Below are 13,468 nucleotides of genomic sequence, written 5' to 3' on the forward strand. Positions count from 1 at the left end.
TCATCTCAGAATGATTCCCCGACAACCGCATCTTAACCGGTTCAGTCCTCATCGTGATACGTGCCAGACTACTGCCGTTCAGAGTGGTCGCTTAATGGCTTCCGGCAATTGCTCCTTGGAAAGCCCCAGCTGTTCCACCAACTCGGCATCAAGAAAGCTTCCATCGGCACCTGAATCGATAAAAGCGTTAAGCGCTAAGCTCTGATTCCTGTTCACAAGGGTAGCCGGGAAGCGGGGTCTGACAGAGGTACTGAGAGGTTGAAACTGGCTCGCTAAAAGTCCTCCCAACTTTAGCGAGCCGGGCAGTTTGACGACCGCCGGGAACAAGTGGAGATGTAATGTCCCGAGCGACCACAGTAGAGGCAGCAGTTGGTCTTACGTCTATGTTGATCCTCCTCCTTGGTTAACCCGTGCCGCCCCACTTGCATGGGTTCAGAATCGGGAGAGAGGTCCTCTCCACTAATCCTTAGTGGTGGAGAATGATCGACGTGTTCTGATCCACCACCCGACCCGACTGGGAACTGAGAAGCTGATCGATTGGACGGACCCCATTGCTTCTCCCTCCTTCGCTCTCGGACTCGATTATCCACCCGAATAGACAAGGCTACCAAGCTGTCCAGGTCACTAGGCTCCGGATAGGAGATCAACTCATCCTTGAGCTGCTCCGACAGGCCCTGGTAAAAGGCCGCTTGCAAAGACTCCTCGTTCCATCCACTCTCCACAGCCAACGTCTTGAACTCGATCACGAAGTCGGCCCACGCTACGAGTTCCTTGGTGAAGAGAAAACAGACGCCTAGCTGCGTCCCTCCCTCGGACGGAATGGTCGAAGAGCTTCCTCATCTCGGCCGTGAACCCCTGGTATGAAGCCATGCAGGGATCCTGTCGTTCCCAAACGGCTGAAGCCCACTCCAGCGTCGACCACGCAGCAACTCAATCAAAAAGGCTATCCTAGCCTTGTCAGTGGCATAAGAGTAGGGCTGTAGATCGAACACTAATCCACACTGCATAAGGAAGGAACGGCATCTTCCCAGCTCCCCCTCATATTTATCCGGCGTCGGAACCTTGGGCTCACGGAGGGACACAACTTCAGAAGCGGCAGGCGAGATGGGTGAAACCGGTAGTGGGTCCTCCACCGGACACTGGCGTTGGTTCTGGACCTCCGTCAGGCCGGTAGAAAGGTTCCGAACTGACAACGCGATCTCCTGTAGTACCATGCTATGATGGCCCAACATCTTCTCCTGCTGGGTAATGGCATGGCGAACAGAGTCCAGGTCCGCTGGGTTCATATTTGGCCGGATCGTTCTGTCACAGTTCCCTCAGCCAGAACCCAGAAGCAGACCAGGACAAGGAGAGTTGAACGAAGGTGAGGGTTTATTTAGATACAACAAAAGGTGCAGAATAATCCAGGGACAGAGCGGGCGGCGTGGATGAGTAGTTGGGGGTGCAGCACTAGGTCCAGTGATGGCTCGGCAGCCGCCGACCATCAGGCAGAGGTGGGGTGAAGGTTCCGGACGTGTGACTGCAGGTGGAACAAAAACGGAGGTAAGGACACAAAAACTCAACAAAGTACAAAACAACAAAACTCACGCTAGAAACTCTAAACTGATACACAGAACACCTACTGTTCATGGCTAACGATCCGGCAGGAACTGGATGTTTGGCCAGAGCCTAAAAAGGGTGATGATGAGGGCCAGGTGTGCAGATTGCTGACGGGATGCAGGTGCGGAAAACCAGAGAGCTCCCCGGAGCGTTCCCGAACCCTCGGGAAACTGGAGACTACGAACCCAAAACACTGGTCACCAGACAGGACCCGACTCAGACTGCCGGGATCGTTACAGTTTGTCTGTTATGTTGATGCAGTTGGTGCAGTTTAAATGGTTACTTACCTCGAGTTCAAACTACAGAGCATATATTCAAAAGAAACGCTTTATTGTTCCACATATTTTTTCTTTTTTTTAAAAGAAGGGGGATGTAATATTCATATGGGTCACCATACTGAATTGTAATTGGATGCATCATACTGTGCAATGATTGGTTAAGACCACCCAGGTGGTGAGGTCATTCTAAGATGATCATGGCCAGAGACACATGGACATGCACGTTATAGCTAGTTAATAAAGAGCTACGTTTATAAATATCCTGTCGTCCTGCATTTTATTATTTTGTACAAAGCGTACAAAACAAGACAACTGACAGTTCATCTGTTAGTCTTCTACATATCTGCACATCAAATTTAGGAACGTAAACGCCTGCTCCTGTGCGCCCACTATCTGGGTCCTTGGATTAATCTGTGAAAACTTCTACCAATATAATTGTCAACCAGTTTCCAGTTTTATCACTGACTTCTGACCAGTCTTTCCATTTCTCTACCAAGGTTAGATCAACAACAGGGTCTGGGAGTAACCATGGAGGAACATCCCCTATCACCACAGGGTCTGGGAGTAACCATGGAGGAACGTCCCCTATCACCACAGGGTCTGGGAGTAACCATGGAGGAACGTCCCCTATCACCACAGGGTCTGGGAGTAACCATGGAGGAACGTCCCCTATCACCACAGGGTCTGGGAGTAACCATGGAGGAACATCCCCTATCACCACAGGGTCTGGGAGTAACCATGGAGGAACATCCCCTATCACCACAGGGTCTGGGAGTAACCATGGAGGAACGTCCCCTATCACCACAGGGTCTGGGAGTAACCATGGAGGAACATCCCCTATCACCACAGGGTCTGGGAGTAACCATGGAGGAACATCCCCTATCACCACAGGGTCTGGGAGTAACCATGGAGGAACGTCCCCTATCACCACAGAAGGACCAACCTCCAGCTCCCTCAAACCACTCTCATCAGCTTTCCAACTGTCCAACCAAAACCACTGCCTTGTCTGCTAGTGTATTCCCAACAGTCATCTAGAACATTAGCAGTGGGATGCTCAACCTCACAGCCTTTCATCCTTAGCCAATAAGCTAATGACAATTTTTTTACGCCGAATATCCAAAGACATCTCACCTGCCTCCACTAGTAAAGTACAGATGTTGATTTAAATGCACCAATACATATCCTCAAAGCTATATACTGGATTCTGTCCAGCTTCTGAAGCCAAGTCTTCGCCGCTGTTCCATAATCTATACACCCGTAATCAATTGTCGTCCTGATCAGAGCTCTATAAATATCCATCAACGATTGTCTGTCAGCACCCCATTCATAAACAGAGACCGAGCGCATAAGAGTCACCACCTTCTTACACTTTGTTTCAACATTATTATTATTATATATTTTTTACTCATTTAGCAGACGCTCTTATCCAGAGTGACTTACAGTTAGTGAGTGCATCCAATTTATTTTTTTCTTCATACTGGCCCCCCGTGGGAATCGAACCCACAACCCTGGCGTTGCAAACACTATGCTCTACCAACTGAGCTACATCCCTGCCGGCCATTCCCTCCCCTGACATGATCTTTCCATGTATATCGCTCGTTGAACCATAAACCCAAATATTTGTACTTAGAAACCCTCCCCATAGGCTGTCCATACAGAACAGAAACAACTGGATATTATCAGCAACTTTCTTCTTCGAGAAGAACAAGACTTCACCACTGACAATTTAAAACCCCCAGTCAATCAACCATCTTTCAACATCCACTATAGCTTGTTGAATAGATTTGATCACATGAGAGACATTCCTTCCCCTCTTCCAAACAGCTCCATCATCAGCATATAGGGAAGCCCCAATACCCCTACCTACCTTCGAAAACACATCGTTCATTTATAGAGCTCTGGTCTGCTAAAGTGTGCAGCGACCCTCATTGCTGCCTCAGTTACTCACATTTTAAATGTGACATTGTCTTCAGGAATTATTCCCAAAGGATGGAAATCTGCCAAAGTGTTGCCACTCTATAAGGGTGGTGATAGTAGTGACCTTGACCATTACCGACCGATTTCTAGGCTTCCTTGTCTAGCTAAGATTCTTGAGTCATTGGTAAATGTGCAGCTTCGTTCTTTTTTGACTGAGAAATGTATTTTAAATGTAAACCAATCAGGGTTTATACCAGGGCATAGCACCACTACAGCCACCACATTAGTTGTGAATGACCTTGTCAATGCTAATATGAGTTGTGCTGCTTTGTTTATAGACCTGTGTAAGGCCTTTGATACTGTTGATCTGGGTATTCGGTTGAAGAAACTGGCATCGATAGGCCTTGGCTCTGCTGCAGGTTCTTGGTTTCGTGACTATCTTAGAGACAGAACTCAGGCCATTGTGTTGGATGGAGTTAAGTCTGATTTTCTTGAGGTACATAAAGGTGTTCCACAGGGATCAATATTAGGACCTGTTCTTTTTATGATTTACATAAATGCTATTGGTCAATCTGTTAAAAATGGTGATCTTCATTTGTATGTGGATGATACCATTATGTATGCTATTGCTCCGGCTGTTGATTTAGCTGTGTCAAGGTTCTGTCTGATTTCGCAGCTGTTCAGGAAGCCCTTATGAATATAAAGCTTGTACATAATACAGGCACAACTAAATGCTTGCTGTTTTCAAATTCTCGTAAAGGTATCCCAGTTGGGTTACATCTTCACTCCCTGAATGGTTCTGTAATTGAACAAGTCCCTGGTATTGGGATGGACAATGATCTATCGTTTAAGAAACAGACAAACGATCTATCGTTTAAGAAACAGACCAATTATCTATCGTTTAAGAAACAGACCAATGATCTATTGTTTAAGAAACAGACCAATGATCTATCGTTTAAGAAACAGACCAATGATCTATCGTTTAAGAAACAGACCAATGATCTATCGTTTAAGAAACAGACCAATGATCTATCGTTTAAGAAACAGACAAATTATCTATTGTTTAAGAAAGAGACCAATGATCTATCGTTTAAGAAACAGACAAATGATCTATCGTTTAAGAAACAGACAAAGGATCTATCGTTTAAGAAACAGACAAATGATCTATCGTTTAAGAAACAGACAAATGATCTATCGCTTAAGAAACAGACAAAGGATCTATCGTTTAAGAAACAGACAAATGATCTATCGTTTAAGAAACAGACAAATGATCTATCGTTTATGAAACAGACAAAGGATCTATCGTTTAAGAAGCAGACAAATGATCTAACGTTTAAGAAACAGACAAATGATCTATCGTTTAAGAAACAGACAAATGATCTATCGTTTAAGAAACAGACAAATGATCTATTGTTTAAGAAACAGACAAATGATCTATTGTTTAAGAAACAGACAAATGATCTATCGTTTAAGAAACAGACAAATTATCTATTGTTTAAGAAACAGACAAATTATCTTGTTAAGAAGCTTACATATAAAGTGGGTTTCTTCTATAGACATAAAGCTTGTTTATCTCTGGCTAGCAGGAAGCCAATTGTTGAATCAATCATCTCTCCCAAGTGGACATTCTCTCTTTCTCCCCTGACCCATCTGTCTATCTCCTCATTTGAATTCCATGCTGTCACAGTCACTAGCCCATTCAAGCTTAACATCCTTATCATTTATCGCCCTCCAGGTTCCCTTGGAGAGTTCATCAATGAGCTTGACGCCTTGATAAGTTCCTTTCCTGAGGATGGCTCACCCCTCACAGCTCTGGGTGACTTTAACCTCCCTACGTCTGCCTTTGACTAATTTCTCTCTGCCTCCTTCTTTCCACTCCTTTCCTCTTTTGACTTCACCCTCTCACCGTCCCCCCCTACTCACAAGGCAGGCAATACGCTTGACCTCATCTTTACTAGATGCTGTTCTTCTACTAATCTCACTGCAACTCCCCTCCAAGTCTCCGACCACTACTTTGTATCCTTTTCTCTCTCACTCTCCTCCAACACTACTCACTCTGCCCCTACTCAGATGGTAATGTGCCTTCGCAACCTTCGCTCTCTCTCTCCCGCTACTCTCTCCTCTTCCATCCTATCATCTCTTCCCTCTGCTAAATCCTTCTCCTCTGATCTCCTGATTCTGCCTCCTCAACCCTCCTCTCCTCCCTTTCTGCATCTTTTGACTCTCTATGTCCCCTATCCTCCCGGCCGGCTCAGTCCTCCCCTCCTGCTCCGTGGCTTGACGACTCATTGCGAGCTCACAGAACAGGGCGCCGGGCAGCTGAGCGGAAATGGAGGAAAACTAGACTCCCTGCGGACCTCTTATCTTTTCACTCCCTCCTCTCTACATTCTCTTCCTCTGTTTCTGCTGCTAAAGCCACTTTCTACCACTCTAAATTTCCTAACCCTATGAAGCTCTTTGCCACCTTCTCCTCCCTGCTGAATCCTCCTCCTCCTCCCCCTCCCTCCTCCCTCTCTGTGGATGACTTTATTAAGTCAAATGACACCGCTGGTCCTGCTCACACTGCCCTACCCTATGCTTTGACTTCTTTCTCCCCTCTCTCTCCAGATGAAATTTTGCGACTTGTGACGGCCGGCCGCCCAACAACATGCCCGCTTGACCCTATCCCCTCCCCTCTTCTCCAGACCATTTCCGGAGACCTTCTCCCTTACCTCACCTCGGTCATCAACTCATCCTTGACCGCTGGCCATGTCCCTTCCGTCTTCAAGAGAGCGAGAGTTGCACCCCTCCTCAAAAAAACTACACTCGATCCCTTCGATGTCAACAACTACAGACCAGTATCCCTTCTTTCTTTTCTCTCCAAAACTCTTGAACGTACCGTCTCTAGCCAACTCTCCTGCTATCTCTCTCAGAATTACCTTCTTGATCCAAACCAGTCAGGTTTCAAGACTGGTCATTCAACTGAGACTGCTCTTCTCTGTGTCACGGAGGCTCTCCGCACTGCTAAAGCTAACTCTCTCTCTCTCCTCTGCTCTCGTCCTTCTAGACCTATCTGCTGCCTTTGATACTGTGAACCATCAGATCCTCCTCTCCACCCTCTCCGAGTTGGGGATCTCCGGCGCTGCTCACTCTTGGATTGCGTCTTACCTGACAGGTCGCTCCTATCAGGTGGCGTGGCGAGAATCTGTCTCCGCACCACGTGCTCTCACCACTGGTGTCCCCCAGGGCTCAGTTCTAGGCCCTCTCCTATTCTCGCTATACACCAAGTAACTTGGCTCTGTCATATCCTCACATGGTCTCTCCTATCATTGCTACGCAGATGACACACAATTAATTTTCTCCTTTCCCCCTTCTGATAACCAGGTGGCGAATCGCATCTCTGCATGTCTGGCAGGCATATCAGTGTGGATGACGGATCACCACCTCAAGCTGAACCTCGGCAAGACGGAGCTGCTCTTCCTCCTGGGGAAGGACTGCCTGCTCCATGATCTCGCCATCACGGTTGACAACTCCATTGTGTCCTCCTCCCAGAGTGCAAAGAACCTTGACGTGACCCTGGACAACACCCTGTCGTTCTCCGCTAACATCAAAGCGGTGACCCGATCCTGCAGGTTCATGCTCTACAACATTCGCAGAGTACGACCCTACCTTACACAGAAAGCGGAACAGGTCCTAATCCAGGCACTTGTCATCTCCCGTCTGGATTACTGCAACTCGCTGTTGGCTGGGCTCCCTGCCTGTGCCATTAAACCCCTACAATTTATCCAGAACGCTGCAGCCCGTCTGGTGTTCAACCTTCCCAAGTTCTCTCATGTCACCCCGCTCCTCCGCACACTCCACTGGCTTCCAGTTGAGGCTTGCATCTACTACAAGACCATGGTGCTTGCTTACGGAGCTGTGAGGGGAACGGCACCTCCGTACCTTCAGGCTCTGATCAGACCCTTCACCCAAACGAGGGCATTGTGTTCATCCACCTCTGGCCTGCTATCTCCCCTACCTCTACGGAAGCACAGTTCCCGCTCAGCCCAGTCAAAGCTATTTGCTGCTCTGGCACCCCAATGGTGGAACAAGCTCCCCCACGACGCCAGGACAGCAGAGTCACTGACCACCTTCCGGAGAGACTTTAAACCCTACCTCTTTAAGGAATACCTGGAATAGTATAAAAGTAATCCTTCTTCATTTTTATAATCTATGGACATTTCTGGAACCCCAGAAATGACCCCCCCTCAGCTTAGCTGAAGCTCCAGGGACATGACTTATGATTTTCTTCCCATTGAGAGTTTTAATTTTCAGAATCTTCCCTTGCTGAACATGGTCAGCACAGAATATTAACAGTCTACTATTACCATTATTATTAGAACCGGGCTAATGTGACTTCCCCTATCTCCTTCTTAACGGCATCGGTTAATCGAATAGGGTGTATATGAGACCACACGGTCTCACCAAACACCATTACATCTTTCCACACATCATTACTTTAGTTTTTCACTACCTTCATCCTCTTAACGTTCTCAACACTGGAAGTGCCACTGCTGTCAGCAGCTTATAGCAGGACCATTCTGATTCCTTTTCACCACAGATCATCCAGGTCCATGACATCATCATCCCCACCATCAGAACTATCATCCATGTTGACTTCAGTTCAGCACAGCTGTTGCTAAACCGCCTACCACAATATAGAACGGTGGACTCTATTTCGCTTCTCCAACGACCCTTGAGACCACAAATAGGTTTTCTCACTCTCCTCAATCAGTCGGCACCGTCTACCCAGTTGTGCGTTTGTTCTGGTCCACACTGCAGCACCAGTTGTAAAGGCAACAAACCCTAAACCTCAACTAAATCTTGTAATGAATCATGTGGAAATTGAACAAGTTGAGGTGACTAAACTGCTTGGGGTAACCCTGGATTGTAAACTGTCATGGTCAAAACATATTGATTAAACAGTAGCTAAAATGGGGAGATGTCCATAATTAAGCGCTGCTCTGCCTTCTTAACAGCACTATCAACAAGGCAGGTCCTACAGGCCATAGTTTGGTCACACCTGGACTAAGTTAAGCACGGCTGGCCATTGGATGTACACAGAGAGCTAATATTAATAATATGCATGTCAATCTCTCCTGGCTCAAAGTGGAGGAGAGGTTGACTTCATCCCTACTTGTATTTATGAGAGGTATTGACATGTTGAATGCTGAATGCACCGAGCTGTCTGTTTAAACTACTAACACACAGCTCAGACACCCATGCATACCCCATGCATACCCCACAAGACATACCACCAGAGGTCTCTTCACAGTCCCCAAGTCCAGAACAGACTATGGGAGGCGCACAGTACTACATAGAGCCATGACTACATGGAACTCTATTCCACATCAGGTAACGCATGCCAACAGTAAAATCAGATTTAAAAAACAGATAAAAATACACCTTATGGAACTGTGGGGACTGTGAAGCAACACAAACACAGACACATGCATACACACACACGATAACATACGCACTATACACACATGTACACATGGATTTTGTGTTGTAGATATGTGGTAGTAGAGTAGGGGCCTGAGGGCACACACTTCATGTGTTGTGAAATCTGCTGTAAATGTATTGTAATGTTTTTAAAAATGTATAACTGCCTTAATTTTGCTGGACCTCAGGAAGAGTAGCTGCTGCCTTGACAGGAACTAATGGGGATCCATAATAAACCCCAGGAAGAGTAGCTGCTGCCTTGGCAGGAACTAATGGGGATCCATAATAAACCCCAGGAAGAGTAGCTGCTGCCTTGGCAGGAACTAATGGGGATCCATAATAAACCCCAGGAAGAGTAGCTGCTGCCTTGGCAGGAACTAATGGGGATCCATAATAAACCCCAGGAAGAGTAGCTGCTGCCTTGGCAGGAACTAATGGGGATCCATAATAAACCCCAGGAAGAGTAGCTGCTGCCTTGGCAGGAACTAATGGGGATCCATAATAAATCCCAGGAAGAGTAGCTGCTGCCTTGGCAGGAACTAATGGGGATCCATAATGTAAGTCGCTCTGGATAAGAGCGTCTGCTAAATGACTAAAATGTAAAATGTAAATAATAAACCCCAGGAAGAGTAGCTGCTGCCTTGGCAGGAACTAATGGGGATCCATAATAAACCCCAGGAAGAGTAGCTGCTGCCTTGGCAGGAACTAATGGGGATCCATAATAAACCCCAGGAAGAGTAGCTGCTGCCTTGGCAGGAACTAATGAGGATCCATAATAAACCCCAGGAAGAGTAGCCGCTGCCTTGGCAGGAACTAATGGGGATCCATAATAAACCCCAGGAAGAGTAGCCGCTGCCTTGGCAGGAACTAATGGGGATCCATAATAAACCCCAGGAAGAGTAGCCGCTGCCTTGGCAGGAACTAATGGGGATCCATAATAAACCCCAGGAAGAGTAGCCGCTGCCTTGGCAGGAACTAATGGGGATCCATAATAAACCCCAGGAAGAGTAGCTGCTGCCTTGGCAGGAACTAATGGGGATCCATAATAAACCCCAGGAAGAGTAGCTGCTGCCTTGGCAGGAACTAATGGGGATCCATAATAAATACAAATACAACAGAAAGGGTTAGCTAGAGCTTGGGACGTCCTAACCTCAACCCCCTGTCCTAACCTCAACCTCCTGTCCTAACCTCAACCTCCTGTCCTAACCTCAACCTCCTGTCCTAACCTCAACCTCCTGTCCTAACCTCAACCCCCTGTCCCAACCTTAATCCCCTGTCCTAACCTCAACCCCCTGTCCTAACCTCAACCCCCTGTCCTAACCTCAACCCCCTGTCCTAACCTTAACCCCCTGTCCTAACCTTAACCATAACGATTACCTAACCTTAACCCTTACCTTAACCATTTTAAATGTAAACTTCAGTGGGGGGTAGGAACGTCCTAAGGATCCCAGATAGCAATGACCAACTAAAAAGAGATCCCTAAAATATACAGATAAAAAAAGAATGTCTTGACTGAGGAACACTAATTTTGTGGACAGCACATTGTTGGTTACTACAGAGCCCTGGAGGATAATAACCACGTTTCCATCCAGTTTTTATGCAAGTAAAGTCATATAAACCATATAAAGTCATCCATATAAAAAATTATAATAATCATGACAGCTGTGATGGAAACAGTAGGTTTCGGTACAATTTTATGAATGCAGACAGATACTTTGTTTTTGGACATGGTGGGATCTTTTTGTGTCTGTAAAATTAATTATGCAAGAAATGGTGGTGGAAACACCTGTATGCACAAATATTGATTTAAAGATGCACTATGCAGAAATCGCTCCACCATTTCCTGGTTGCTAAAATTCTAATATCAGTTAATTAGAATCACTTTGCCTAATTTAAGTATATATGACAAAACAACCAAGGATAGTGTAGAGAATCGTTGTACCATCTAAACCGCTGTGAAATATATTTTCCATAACCAACAATATTGTATTTTCAGCTGTTTGAAGCTGGTGTACAAAACCAAAAGTAAAAGACGCAAAAACAAAACTTGAGAACGGGAACCATAGAAATAGAGCATATAGAACAGATCTACTGCTTCCTAGACTGGCTTTCAATGATAACGACAGATCTATTACACACATTTCTATGTTAATTTGGTAGGGTCACCCAAAAAGTTACATGTTGCAGCTGAAATAACCATCATATCTAAGTGAATTTGGGAGTCATGCAATGATGATATGGTGTGTTACTTTCCCCACTATGACTTGGGAAAGCATGCAGTTATTTTTTTAGGCTACAGATTAAATAATATATATAAATACAGTGGGGAGAACAAGTATTTGATACCCTGCCGATTTTGCAGGTTTTCCTACTTACAAAGCATGTAGAGGTCTGAAATGTTTATCATAGGTACACTTCAACTGTGAGAGACGGAATCTAAAAAAATCCAGAAAATCACATTGCATGATTTTTAAGTAATTATTTTGCATTTTATTGCATGACATAAGTATTTGATACATCAGAAAAGCAGAACTTAATATTTGGTACAGAAACCTTTGTTTGCAATTACAGAGATCATACGTTTCCTGTAGGTCTTGACCAGGTTTGCACACACTGCAGCAGGGATTTTGGCCCACTCCTCCATACAGACCTTCTCCAGATCCTTCAGGTTTCGGGGCTGTCGCTGGGCAATACGGACTTTCAGCTCCCTCCAAAGATTTTCTATTGGGTTCAGGTCTGTAGACTGGCTAGGCCACTCCAGGACCTTGAGATGCTTCTTACGGAGCCACTCCTTAGTTGCCCTGGTTGTGTGTTTCGGGTCGTTGTCATGCTGGAAGACCCAGCCACGACCCATCTTCAATGCTCTTACTGAGGGAAGGAGGTTGTTGGCCAAGATCTCGCGATACATGGCCCCATCCATCCTCCCCTCAATACGGTGCAGTTGTCCTGTCCCCTTTGCAGAAAAGCATCCCCAAAGAATGATGTTTCCACCTCTATGCTTCACGGTTGGGATGGTGTTCTTGGGGTTGTACTCATCCTTCTTCTTCCTCCAAACACGGCGAGTGGAGTTTAGACCAAAAAGCTCTATTTTTGTCTCATCAGACCACATGACCTACTCCCAATCCTCCTCTGGATCATCCAGATGGTCATTGGCAAACTTCAGACGGGCCTGGACATGCGCTGGCTTGAGCAGGGGGACCTTGCGTGCGCTGCAGGATTTTAATCCATGACGGCGTAGTGTGTTACTAATGGTTTTCTTTGAGACTGTGGTCCCAGCTCTCTTCAGGTCATTGACCAGGTCCTGCCGTGTAGTTCTGGGCTGATCCCTCACCTTCCTCATGATCATTGATGCCCCACGAGGTGAGATCTTGCATGGAGCCCCAGACCGAGGATGATTGACCGTCATCTTGAACTTCTTCCATTTTCTAATAATTGCGCCAACAGTTGTTGCCTTCTCACCAAGCTGTTTGCCTATTGTCCTGTAGCCCATCCCAGCCTTGTGCAATTTTATTCCTGATGTCCTTACACAGCTCTCTGGTCTTGGCCATTGTGGAGAGGTTGGAGTCTGTTTGATTGAGTGTGTGGACAGGTGTCTTTTATACAGGTAACGAGTTCAAACAGGTGCAGTTAATACAGGTAATGAGTGGAGAACAGGAGGGCTTCTTAAAGAAAAACTAACAGGTCTGTGAGAGCCGGAATTCTTACTGATTGGTAGGTGATCAAATACTTATGTCATGCAATAAAATGCAAATGAATTACTTAAAAATCATACAATGTGATTTTCTGGATTTTTGTTTTAGATTCCGTCTCTCACAGTTGAAGTGTACCTATGATAAACATTACAGACCTCTACATGCTTTGTAAGTAGGAAAACCTGCAAAATCGGCAGTGTATCAAATACTTGTTGTCACGATCGTCGAAGGAGGAGGACCAAGGCGCAGCGTTGAAGGCAAACATATTTTATTTATTAAGTGTACACACGACCAACAAAACAACAAACGATAACGTGACGTCCTAGGTCTAACACAAACCAACACGGAACAAGATCCCCCAACAACTGTGGGAAAACAGCCTGTCTAAATGTGGTTCCCAATCAGAGACAACCAGCAACAGCTGACACTCGTTGCCTCTGATTGAGAACCACTCTGGCCAACATAGAAATACAACAACTAGAATCTACAACACAGAACACAAACACATAGAATCTACAC

This window comes from Coregonus clupeaformis, chromosome 14, assembly GCF_020615455.1.
Source record: "Coregonus clupeaformis isolate EN_2021a chromosome 14, ASM2061545v1, whole genome shotgun sequence".
NCBI classification, from domain to species: Eukaryota; Metazoa; Chordata; class Actinopteri; order Salmoniformes; family Salmonidae; genus Coregonus; species Coregonus clupeaformis.